This window comes from Tursiops truncatus, chromosome 4 (assembly GCF_011762595.2).
Source record: "Tursiops truncatus isolate mTurTru1 chromosome 4, mTurTru1.mat.Y, whole genome shotgun sequence".
Lineage (NCBI taxonomy): Eukaryota > Metazoa > Chordata > Mammalia > Artiodactyla > Delphinidae > Tursiops > Tursiops truncatus.
The window spans coordinates 58,451,370-58,465,255 of NC_047037.1; the positions used below are offsets into that span (position 1 = coordinate 58,451,370).

The 13,886-nt window shown below is 37.8% G+C and overlaps 1 pseudogene; it reads left to right on the forward strand.

Annotated features, from left to right (window-relative positions):
• Positions 1-3,297: 3,297 nt before the first annotated feature.
• Positions 3,298-4,576, forward strand: LOC101316378 (actin-related protein 10-like; annotated as a pseudogene).
• Positions 4,577-13,886: the final 9,310 nt, after the last annotated feature.

Genomic DNA, 13,886 nt, shown 5'->3' on the forward strand with positions numbered 1-13,886 from the left:
AGTGTTTTCGATACCTTAGCTAAGAATGATCCAAGTTCAGTGGCCTACCAAGAGTCTTTAAAAATGTGCTCTGAGTCCTTACCTGACAACCATGTATAAAAATGCCTGCATTCTGTTAGCATATTTGGACATCAAGACCTACCTCCTCTATATGTCAGAGAAATTAAGGTACCTTCTGCATCAACCAAACACAAAGGGTGATTTCGTTGGGATAAATAGCTTTCTCTTTGAATAGGACTTCTGACTGAATCATCTAATCATATGTCTATTGAATAGCATGTGCACTTTTCCTTTTTTCATATCCCTGTCCACTGAGCAAATAAAGGCATTTCTCTTTTTATTAATTGGGGTATTCATAATTGCCTGTATAATTTTTGAGAGATACAAATTTTTTGATTCACTTAGAGTCAGGTTAAAGTTACATCTCTGTGAGACTAAAAGAGCATCATCAAATGATGCTTCAAATGATCTCTATTCACCAGCTTCATTAACCATTGACTGACTTAGCCAGTCAGATCAGTTTATATGTTCAGACACAGTCTGAGTCAAACAGCTACTGTGAATAGGTTTGATTTTTTTTTTCAAACCATTGAATTAACTGACTAAACTAACTGGACTTTTCAGTGGTAATCTGGAGATGGTATATTTTCTGTTTCATGTATAATCCTGTGCAAAGACACCATACATCCAGAGCATATGAAAAATGCATGTACTTTTATTTTTTCATGGTTCTTCACCTGGATAGGAAAGGGTGACATACTGTCCTGTCCCCTCAGTAGCCACAGCATTGATGAGAGCTGGTATCAGAGAGTTTCCATCCTCATTCATGATTGTGACTCCCCTTTCCAAGTCTCATTTTTCAGAGGGAGAAACTGAGACAACTATACTAATAAGTCAAAGAACTTAGTCAAATAGCTGTTTTGCTTCTGTGGGTTCCTAAGGTATTCTCTGACCTTGTTAATGACTGCTCACAGAGCAGATGCACGGGTATTCAACCTAATCCCACAGAGTTATTTTGCCAGTTATTGCTTGAATACCAGGCTACTGTCCCCCTGTTGGTACCTACAACTCTTCGTCATTTCGTGTAGAGTTCATCATCTATGTAAAGCTCTTAAATGATACAGTTAAAGAAGTCAGGTGTCTAGGGTTTAGCATTTCCAAGTCATAGGTTATTACTCTTTCTCTATAGACATGTGACTGGTGCATGTTGGTTAGAGAATAGTGATAAACTAGATAAAACCATGTACTTAAAGTGTCAGTTATTGTGATTACATTACTTGGGGTTTGATTGAAGAAGAAACCTCTTAGTAAGACCCTGAACTGCTGACAAAAATACAGCAATGAAGTCAAAACACTGGCAGCTCACTGCATAAAAGTAAGTAATAATATACAGCAAGGTTTCTCAGCCTCAGGACTATTGACTTTTTAGAATGGGTCATACTTTGTTGTGATGGGCGGATCTGTGCATTATGGAATGTTCAGCAGCATCCCTGTTCTCTACCCAATAGATGTCAGTAGTTCACCCTCTCCCAATTGTAACAATTAAAAATGTCTCCAGACATTGCCAGTTGTCTTGTGGGGGCAAAATTATCTTCACTTGAGAACCATTGGTATAGAGCTTTCCAATATGAAAAGCACTTTGATCTTCTCAATAATTCTGTTAGAGATTTTCTTAATCCTTATTTTACAAAAGAGGAAACCGAGGCTCAGAAAAGTAAAGTTACTTGCCTAAAGTCTCACAAGTAGTATGTGATGGAGATGGAATTCAAGCTCAGACAGGTCTTCTGAAGCCATATTGGGTGTTCTCTTTATTACACAAGTAAAAAAAAGATATTGTATCATTCTGAATTGGACTACATCTACTTTCTTCCTCTGTTTCTTCTTCTGTTCTGTTGGGTTTCCTGGGCTTTACATTAATAGAATTGAACCAGAATTATTCTCAATGTCCGAAGGGGCACTTAATGTTCAGTCTTTTAGTAGGACATCAGTTTCTCACTTGGTCTTTAGTCCCAGTAGCCCCAGCATTTGATATGTTGACCAGAGTAAATCAGGTTACTGTTGAGAGCTGTATAACTTTTTTTAGAAATCATCTTAGATTTTAGTAAGATGAAGGAACAGTTTTACTTCAGTAAGGTTGTAGATCTAGATTTCTCTTCAACTTAAACTTTCTTAATGCTTCAAGTCCACATTAACGATTCACGCTCAAAGGTTGGTTGATTTAAAAATGGATTTTTTTATGTCAAAATTTCTGGCCAGTCAAGAAGAGAAAAATTTAAAAAATATCCTCAGGTGCAAATAAATTCCTTTAAGAACCAACTTCATACTGGTCTGTGTTGGCACATTGAGACATATTCCATGACGACTGAGTACCAAGGCTAGTATTCAAATATTTATGCTTCACCAAAATGAAACCTTTCTTACAATACCAGAAATAAAATGCAGCATCTCTTTGTCATCAGACAAAATAATTTAGTCAAATAAATAAATGGTCAGTAGCCTCTAAGATTTGTTTAAGTTCAAAGGTTCATTCATGATAGAACCTCTATTTAGGCCTACAGTACAGCAAGACAACACTGTAGTAACAGAATTGTGATCTACTCATCGAACATTTCAATAAAGAGACTGAGGAGACTGTTCTGATTTCCTCTGTTAAAAAGGAAGATGGGGCTTCCCTGGTGGTGCAGTGGTTGAGAGTCTGCCTACCGATGCAGGGGACACGGGTTCGTGCCCCGGTCCGGGAAGATCCCACATGCCGCGGAGCAGCTGGGCCTGTGAGCCATGGCTGCTGAGCCTGCGCGTCCGGAGCCTGTGCTCGGCAACAGGAGAGGCCACAACAGTGAGAGGCCCATGTACCGCAAAAAAATAAATAAATAAAAAATAAATAAAAAGGAAGATGGACGGTATGAACCTGCCAGTCACACAAAGAAAGCATAGAGCTTCTGCTTTCAGATGCTAGTGGCATTTATAAGGCATATAAGGCATATAGAATAACAGCAGTTTGGTGGTTTCTCAAAATGTTAAACATAGAATTGCTATATGACCCAGCAGTTCCCCTCCTGGATATATATCCAAAAGAACTGAAAACAGCGATTCAAACAAATACTTGTATGCAAAAGTTCATAACAGCATTATTCACAATAGACAAAAGGTGGGAAAAATCCAAGTATCCATCAACAGATGAACGGATAAACAAAACGTGGCATATACAAATAATGGAATATTATTTAGCCATAAAAAAGGAATGATGGGCCCCCCGAGAGCCGAGGGCTGTTGGCAGCCAAGGTCTGTCAGCGCCTGTCTCCTTACTGGCTTGTTTACTACCATGCCGCTGTACGAGGGCCTGGGGAGTGGCAGAGAGAAAACGGCGGTCATGATAGACCTGGGAGAGGCTTTTACCAAGTGTGGATTTGCTGGAGAAACTGGTCCAAGATGCATAATACCTAGTGTGATAAAAAAAAAAAAAGCTGGCATGCCTAAGCCTATCAAAGTTGTACAATATAATATCAATACAGAAGAATTATATTCCTACCTAAAGGAATTCATCCACATACTGTATTTCAGGCATCTATTGGTGAATCCCAGAGACCGCAGAGTTGTGGTTATTGAGTCGGTATTATGTCCTTCCCACTTCAGAGAGACACTCACTCGTGTTCTTTTCAAGTATTTTGAGGTTCCATCTGTCTTGCTTGCTCCAAGTCATCTAATGGCTCTTCTTAAACTTGGGATAAACTCTGCCATGGTCCTGGATTGTGGATATAGAGAAAGCTTGGTGTTACCTATATATGAAGGAATCCCAGTACTAAATTGTTGGGGAGCACTCCCCCTAGGAGGAAAAGCTCTTCACAAGGAGTTGGAAACTCAACTATTGGAACAATGTACTGTTGACACAGGGGCTGCTAAAGAACAGAGCCTTCCCTCTGTGATGGGTTCAATTCAAGAAGGTATCTTGGAGGACATTAAAGTGCACACTTGCTTTGTTAGTGATCTGAAGCGTGGACTAAAAATCCAAGCAGCAAAATTTAATATTGATGGGAATACTGAGTGTCCCTCACCACCCCCAAATGTTCACTACCCGTTAGATGGAGAGAAGATTTTACATGTCCTTGGATCAATCAGAGATTCGGTTGTGGAAATCCTTTTTGAGCAAGATAATGAAGAGAAATCAGTTGCCACTTTAATATTGGATTCCCTTATGCAGTGCCCAGTAGACACTAGGAAGCAACTAGCAGAGAATTTGGTAGTCATAGGTGGCACGTCTGTGTTGCCAGGATTCCTCCACAGACTACTTGCAGAAATAAGGTATTTGGTAGAAAAACCAAAATATAAAAAACACTTAGCACCAAGACATTCTGAATGCATACTCCACCTGCAAAGACTAATTGTGTAGCCTGGAGGAGCTATTTTTGGAGCACTGCAAGACATACTTGGGAGCCGTTCACGCTCAAAGGAGTATTATAACCAGACAGGCCATATACCTGATCGGTGTTCTCTTAATAACCCACCGTTGGAAATGATGTTTGATGTCGGGAAGGCTCAACCACCTCTGATGAAGAGAGCATTTTCCACTGAGAAATGAAAGTTTGATTAAAGTTCAACTTTGCTTCATTTCAAACATCTCATCAATTACAAGCAAACGGTACAAAGTATATACGATGGTGTTAGAGACAACTTAAGTAGAAGTGAAAGCGTTTCTGTAATTATACTTCACATTAGTATTTAACCATTTTGCCTTTGGTGTAATGGTAGAATGGTAGCTGATGCTTATTGAAATTAGTTGTATTTATATCAATAAAATATAGAAAAGCAGTTAATTTTGGAATTTGGTAACATAGTTCATTTTTCAAAAAGAATAAAAACATTGTCCCTCCACAATTCACATAATCTGTCCTGGGCACAGGAGACTTCATTAATTTCATTGTGTTCAACAATTATTGTATTTAAAGAATAATGTAACCATTTCCAGTTATTTCAAATATTAACATAGTTCTATGTCTTAAAATCCTTTTGTTTTGATGTGTGTGTCCATGTTATAATAATGCTACTTTTGGGCTGAGAATGTTGGGTAGCATAGTTAAGCATTTGGTAAGGAAAATGGGGAAATGTTCACTTTTTAACTTTAAAAGACCTATAATAACAAACCAAAAATTAAGAAAATGGGAATAGGAACATATATATCGATAATTACCTTAAATGTAAATGGATTAAATGCTCCCACCAAAAGACACAGACTGGCTGAATGGATACAAAAACAAGACCCATATATATGCTGTCTACAAGAGATCCACTTCAGACCTAGAGGCACATACAGACTGAAAGTGAGGGGATGGAAAAAGATATTCCATGCAAATGGAAACCAAAAGAAAGCTGGAGTAGCAATTCTCATATCAGACAAAATAGACTTTAAAACAAAGACTATTAGAAGAGACAAAGAATGACACTACATAATGATCAAGGGATCTATCCCAGAAGAAGATATAACAATTGTAAATATTTATGCACCCAACATAGGAGCACCTCAATATATAAGGCAAATACTAACAGCCATAAAAAGGGAAATCGACAGTAACACATTCATAGTAGGGGACTTTAACACCCCACTTTCACCAGTGGACAGATAATCCAAAATGAAAATACATAAGGAAACACAAACTTTAAATGATACATTAAACAAGATGGACTTAATTGATATTTATAGGACATTCCATCCAAAAACAACAAGATACACTTTTTTCTCAGGTGCTTATGGAACATTCCCCAGGGTAGATCATATCCTGGGTCACAAATCAAGCCTTGGTAAATTTAAGAAAACTGCAATTGTATCAAGTATCTTTTCCGACCACACACTATGAGAGTAGATATTAATTACAGGAAAAGATCTGTAAAAAATACAAACACGTGGAGACTAAACAATACACTACTTAATAACGAAGTGATCACTGAAGAAATCAAAGAGGAAATGAAAAAATACCTAGAAACAAATGACAATGGAGACACGATGACCCAAAACCTATGGGATGCAGCAAAAGCAGTTCTAAGAGGGAAGTTTATAACAATACAATCCTACCTTAAGAAACAGGAAACATCTCGAATAGACATCCTAACCTTGCACCTAAAGCAATTAGAGAAAGAAGAACAAAAAAACCCCAAAGTTAGCAGGAAAGAAATCATAAAGGTCAGATCAGAAATAAATGAAAAAGAAATGAAGGAAACGATAGCAAAGATCAATAAAACTAAAAGCTGGTTCCTTGAGAACATAAACAAAATTGATAAACCATTAGCCAGACTCATCAAGAAAAAAAGGGAGAAGACTCAAATCAATAGAATTAGAAATGAAAAAGAAGTAACAACTGACACTGCAGAAATACAAAAGATCATGAGAGATTACTACAAGCAACTCTATGCCAATAAATTGGACAACCTGGAAGAAATGGACAAATTCTTAGAAATGCACAACCTGCCAAGACTGAATCAGGAAGAAACAGAAAATATGAACAGACCAGTCACAAGCACTGAAATTAGAAATGTGATTAAAAATATTCCAACAACAAAAGCCCAGGACCAGATGGCTTCACAGGTGAATTCTATCAAACATTTAGAGAAGAGCTAACACCTATCCTTCTCAAACTCTTCCAAAATATAGCAGAGGGAGGAACACTCCCAAACTCATTCTACGAGGCCACCATCACCCTGATATAAAAATCAGACAAGGATGTCACAAAGAAAGAAAACTACAGGCCAATATCACTGATGAACATAGATGCAAAACTCCTCAACAAAATTCTAGCAAACAGAATCCAATAGCACATTAAACGGATCATACATCATGATCAAGTGGGGTTTATTCCAGGAATGCAAGGATTCTTCAATATACGCAAATCAATCAATGTGATACACCATATTAACAAATTGAAGGAGAAAAACCATATGGTCATCTCAATAGATGCAGAGAAAGCTTTCGACAAAATTCAACACCAATTTATGATAAAAACCCTGCAGAAAGTAGGCATCGAGGGAACTTTCCTCAACATAGTAAAGGCCATATATGACAAACCCACAGCCAACATCGTCCTCAATGGTGAAAAACTGAAAGCATTTCCACTAAGATCAGGAACAAGACAAGGTTGCCCACTCTCACCATTCTTATTCAACATAGTTTTGGAAGTCTTAGCCACAGCAATCAGAGAAGAAAAGGAAATAAAAGGAATACAAATCAGAAAAGAAGAAGTAAAGCTATCACTGTTTGCAGATGACATGATACTGTACATAGAGAATCCCAAGGATGCTACCAGAAAACTACTAGAGCTAACCAATGAATTTGGTAAAGTAGCAGGATACAAAATTAATGCTCAGAAATCTCTAGCATTGCTATACACTAATGACGAAAAATCTGAAAGTGAAATCAAGAAAACACTCCCATTTACCATTGCAACAAAAAGAATAAAATATCTAGGAATAAACCTACCTAAGGAGACAAAAGACCTGTATGCAGAAAATTATAAGATGATGATGAAAGAAATTGAACATGATACAAATTGATGGAGAGATATACCGTGTTCTTGGATTGGAAGAATCAACATTGTGAAAATGACTCTACTACCCAAAGCGATCTACAGATTCAATGCAATCCCTATCAAACTACCACTGCCATTTTTCACAGAACTAGAACAAAAAATTTCACAATTTGTATGGAAACACAAAAGACCCCGAACAGCCAAAGCAATCTTGAGAACGAAAAACGGAGCTGGAGGAATCAGGCTCTCTGACTTCAGACTCTACTACAAAGCTACAGTAATCAAGACAGTATGGTACTGGCACAAAAACAGAAAGATAGATCAATGGAACAGGATAGAAAGACCAGAGATAAACCCACGCACATATGGTCACCTTATCTTTGATAAAGGAGGCAGGAATGTACAGTGGAGAAAGGACAGCCTCTTCAGTAAGTGGTGCTGGGAAAAGTGGACAGGTACATGTAAAAGTATGAGATTAGATCACTCCCTAACACCATACACAAAAACAAGCTCAAAATGGATTAAAGACCTAAATGTAAGGCCAGAAACTATCAAACTCTTAGAGGAAAACATAGGTAGAACAGTCTATGACATAAATCACAGCAAGATCATTTTGGACCCACCTCCTAGAGAAATGGAAATAAAAACAAAAATAAACAAATGGGACCTAATGAAACTTCAAAGCTTTTGCACAGCAAAGGAAACCATAAAGAAGACCGAAAGACAACCCTCAGAATGGGAGAAAGTATTTGCAAATGAAGCAACTGACAAAGGATTAATCTCCAAAATTTATAAGCAGCTCATGCAGCTTAATAACAAAAAAACAAACAACCCAATACAAAAATGGGCAGAAGACCTAAATAGACATTTCTCCAAAGAAGATATACAGACTGCCAACAAACACATGAAAGAATGCTCTACATCATTAATCAGTAGAGAAATGCAAATCAAAACTACAATGAGATATCATCTCACACTAGTCAGAATGGCCATCATCAAAAAATCTAGTAACAATAAATGCTGGAGAGGGTGTGGAGAAAAGGGAGCCCTCCTACACTGTTGGTGGGAATGTAAATTGGTACAGCCTCTATAGAGAACAGTATGGAGGTTCCTTAAACAACTAAAAATAGAGATACCATATGACGCAGCAATCCTACTCCTGGGCATATATCCAGAGAAAACCATAATTCAAAATGATACATGCACCCCAGTGTTCATTGCAGCACTGTTTACAATAGCCAGGATATGGAAGCAGCCTAGATGCCCATTGACAGAGGAATGGTTATAGAAGATGTGGTACATAAATAGAAAAAAAAAGAAAAAAGGAATGATGTTCTGATACATGCTAGAACATGAATGTATCTTAGAAACATGCTTAGTGAAAATAAGCCAGACACCAAAAGGCAAATATTGTTTGATTCCTTGCATATATAGAAGTGTCTGGAATAGGTAAATTCATAGAGACAGAAAGTAGATTAGAGGTTACCAGGGACTAGGGGAGGAAAGAAGGGGGACTTATTTCTTAATGGGTACAAAGTTTATGTTTGGGATGATGAAAAACTTTTGGAACTAGGTAGTAGTGATGGTTGCACAACGTTCTGAATATAATTAATGCCAATGAATTAAACACTTAAACATGGTGAACATGGCAAATTTTATGTATATTTACCACAAAAAAAACTAAAGGAAATATTTTATCTTATGTGATGGATTAAAGGCTGAAATCCCTAGTGCACAAACTAATTTGAAAACCATAAGGAGGGGCTTCCCTGGTGGCGCAGTGGTTGGGAGTCCGCCTGCTGATGCAGGGAACGTGGGTTCGTGCCCCGGTTCGGGAAGATCCCACATGCTGTGGAGCGGCTACGCCCATGAGCCATGGCCGCTGAGCCTGCGCGTCTGGAGCCTGTGCTCTGCAACGGGAGAGGCCACAACAGTGAGAGGCCCACGTACCACCAAAAAAAAAAAAAAAAAAAAAACCCATAAGGAATAGCTCAATATCTCATCAAAAAATGGACAAAGGAAACAAATAGGCAATTTACAGAAGAAATCTTAATGACCAATAAATATATAAAAATATGGTAATATGATCATACTTGCTTGCAATAAAATAAAGAAAAATAAGATGTAAGTGGGGTGTACAAGTCCCCAACAATATTGTATTGCTGTCAATTTCTCCTATGAAAAAAAGGAGGTAGTGGGCACTATGAAATAAAAAGATACAGAGTGGATGAGTGGATTAAAAAACAGGGCCCAGCTATATGCTGCCTACAAGAGACTCACTTCAGAAGTAAGGACACATAGAGACTGAAAAATGAAGGGATGGAAAAAGATACTCTGTGCAAATGGAAACAAAAAGAAAGCTGGTTTAGTTGTCTCATATCAGGCAAAATAGACCTTAAAACAAAGATTATAATGAAAAACAAAGAAGGGTGTTACCTAATGATAAAGGAGTCAATCCATCAAGATATAACATTTATAAATATATATGCACCCAACTTAGGAACACCAAAAAATATAAAACAAATATTAAAAGACCTAAAGGGAGAAATTGACAGCAATACAATATTGCTGGGGACTTGTACACCCCACTTACATCAATGGCTAGATCATCCAGACAGAAAATCAATAAGGACACATCAGCCTTAACTGAGAGCACCTTAAATGACATGTTAGACCAAATAAACTTAAGAGATATATACAGAATATTTCATCCAAAAGCGGCAGAATACACATTCTTCTCAAATGTACATGGAACATTCTCTGGGATAGAGCATAAGATAGGCCACAAAAGTCTCAATAAATTTTATTTTATTTTTTAAATATTTATTTGGTTGCACCAGGTCTTAGTTGTGGCAGGCAGGCTCCTTAGTTGCGGCATGCAGGCTCCTTAGTCATGGCATGCGAACTCTTAGTTGTTGCATGCATGTGGGATCTAGTTCCCTGACCAGGGATTGAATCCAGGCCCCCTGTATTGGGAGCATGGAATCTTGTCCACTGTACCACCAGGGAAGTCCCTCAATAAATTTTAAAAGACTGAAATTCTATCAAGCATCACCTCTAAACCACAATGGTATGAAACTAGATATCAATTACAAAAATAAAACTGGAAAAATCACAAATGTGTGGAGATTAAACAACGTGCTACTAAATAAGCAATGTATCATTAAAGAATCCAAAAAGAAATTTTAAAATACAGATAGACAAATGAAGACAGAAATAAAATAACCAAAGTTGATGGGATGCAGCAAAAGTGGTTCTAAAAAGGAAGTGTATATCAATACAGGCCTAACTCAAGAAACAAGAAAAATCTCAAACAATCTAACTTCACACCTAGAGGTACTAGAAAAAGAAGAACAAATGAAGTCCAAAATTAGTGGAAGAAAGGAAATGCTAAAGATCAGAGTAGAAAAAATGAAATAGAGACTAAAAATGGAAGAGAAAAGGTAATGAAACTATGCTGGTTCTTTGAAAAGATAAACCAAAATGACCAACCTTTAGCAATACTGACCAAAATAAAAAGAGGGCTCAAGTAAACAAAATAAGAAAGGAAAGAGAAGTTACAACTGATACCAAAGAAATATGAAGGATCATGAGACTACTGTGAACAATCTTATGCCAACAAATTGGACAACCTAGAATAAAAATCGATAAATTTCTTGAAACATACAATCTTCCAAGACTGAATCATAAAAAAAAATAGAAAATCTGAATAGACTGACTACTAGTAAAAAGATTGAATCAGTACTCAAAAACCCTCCAACAACCAAAAGTCCAGGACCAGATGGTTTCACTGCTGAATTCTACCAAACACTCCAAGAAGACTTACTACCTATCCTTCAAAAACTGTTCCAAAAGTTTAAAGAGGAAGGAACACTTCCAAACTTCTTTTATAAGGCCAGTATTATTCTGATACTAAAACCAGACAATGACACGACAAAAAAAGAAAATCACAGGTCAATATCCATAGTGAACATAGATACAAAAATCCTCAACAAAAAATTAACTTACCAAATTCAATAATACATTAGGACATATATCGTGATCAAGTGGGATTTATTCCAGGGTAGCAAGTATGGTTCAGTATCCACAAATCAATCAACATGATAAACCACATTAACAAAATAAAGGATAAAAATCATTTGATTATCTCAATAGATGCAGAAAAGCATTTGACAAAATTCAGCATCTGTCTATGATAAAAACTCTTAACAAAGTATATACACAGGGAACATACTTCAGGTAATAAAGGCCATATATGAGAAACCCACAGGTAACATCATGTGAAAAGCTGAAGGCTCTTCCTCTGAGATTAGGCACAAAACAGGATGCCCAGTATTGTTACTTTTATTAAACATTGTATTGGCACAGCAATTAGGAAAAAGAAATATAGTGAAATTGGAAAGAAAGAACTAAAACTGACACTATTTGCAAATGACAAGATACTTTATATAGAATACTCTAAAGACTCCACCAAAAAACTGTTAGAACTAATAAACAAATTCAGTAATGTTGCAGGATACAAAATCAATATACAAAAATTTGTTGCAGTTTTGTACACTAACAATGAACTATCCAAAAGAAAAATTAAGAAAATCATCCCATTTACAATTGCATCAGAAAGAATAAAATGCCTAGAAATAAATTTAACCAATGATATGAAAGACTTGTACACTGAAAACTATAAGACACTGATGAAATTGAAGAAGAGGTACAGCTTCAAGTGAAGTGAAACTGAGATGAAACAAACAGAAAATTGTGGAGGTTTTGTTGGGAGGAAGGTGGAATCAAGATGGTGGAGTAGGAAGACCCTGAGTTCACCTTCCCCCACAAACATATCAAACTATATAGAGAGCAGTTCTCTCTGAGAATGACAGGAAGATTAGCAGAACAGCTCTACAACCAAGATTATAAAGAAAGAACCACATGGAGTCTGGTAGGAGAGGAGGAGTGATCTAGTCAAGACACACAACCCTGGTGGGTGACCCAGAAAAGGAGGGGGATACCACAGTCTCTGGGATCCTCCCTAGGGGTGAGGGGCTCAAGCCCCATATTGGGTACCTCGGTCATGGAATCCAGCACTGGGAAGATTAGCCCCCTTTGCTGATTCAAAAACCAGTGGAGCTTACCAGAGGGCTATGGGAAATTGAGACTCTGGTCTTCAAAAGCACACAAACAGAATTGCTTGCTCCCAGTCCCAGTGCAGAGGCAGCAGATTGAAAACTGCCTAGTGCCCTGGCCAGCTTCCAGGACCACCCCAACATCCCTCCCTCACCTCCTCAGCCTGCACTGGGCTCCTGCTCTTGCACTTTTGCTCCACTCTACTCCCAGCCAGGTGGAGAACACCATGGCATACACTAGGGAGAAGCAAAACTAGCTCAGAACTGTGGCTCCAGCCCCATGGGCCCTGGCCCCGCCCCCAACCAACAGAGAGATCACCACCACCCTGGAAAGAAGGCCAACTCCCCGAGGGCTCCTGATATAGCCCCTCAGGCCCCATCCATGCCCCCAACAGGGTAGCAACTATCATCTTGCCTGGGAGAAGCCCTGGCTTGTACCAGGCTCCAGTTCTAGCCTCTCTGACTCCAGCCCTATCCTCCAACAAGGTGACATCCACCAGCACGCCCTGAGAGAAGAATAGAGGGACACAGTGAGAACTTCAGCAAAGAACTAGAAAATATAAAAAAAGAACCAATCAGAGCTGAGAATATAATAGCTGAAATGAAGAATACACTAGAAGGAATTAACAGCAGATTAGGTGACATGGAAGAATGCATAAGCTACCTGTAAGACAGAATAGTGGAAATCACTCAATCAGAAAACTAAAAAAGTAATAAGGATAGTTTAAGGGACCTCTGGGACAACATCAAGCATACTAACATTCAAATTATAGGGGTCCCAGAAGGACAAGAGAGAGAGAAAGGGCCAGAAAAATGTATTTGATGAAATTATGACTGAAAACATTCTTAATCTGAAGACGGAAATAGATATCCAGGTACAGGAATCACAGAGAGTCCCAAAGAAGATGAACCCAAAGAGACCCATACCAAGACATATCATAATTAAAGTGGCAAAAGTTAAAAATAAAGTGAGAATTCTAAAGGCAGCAAGAGAAAAACAAAGAGTCACATATAAGGGAACCCCCATAAGGCTATCAAGTGATTTTTTTCTGTAGAAATTTTTCAGGTCAGAAGGGAGTGGCAAGATAAATTTAAACTGCTAAAAGGAAAAAACTTACAACCAAGGATACTCTACCCAGCAAGGCTATCATTCAGTTTGAAGGAGAAATGAGAAGCACAGTCTGTTCAGATTTTCTATTTATTCCTGATTCAGTCTTGAAAGACTGTGTGTTTCTAGGAATTTATCCATTTCTTCTAA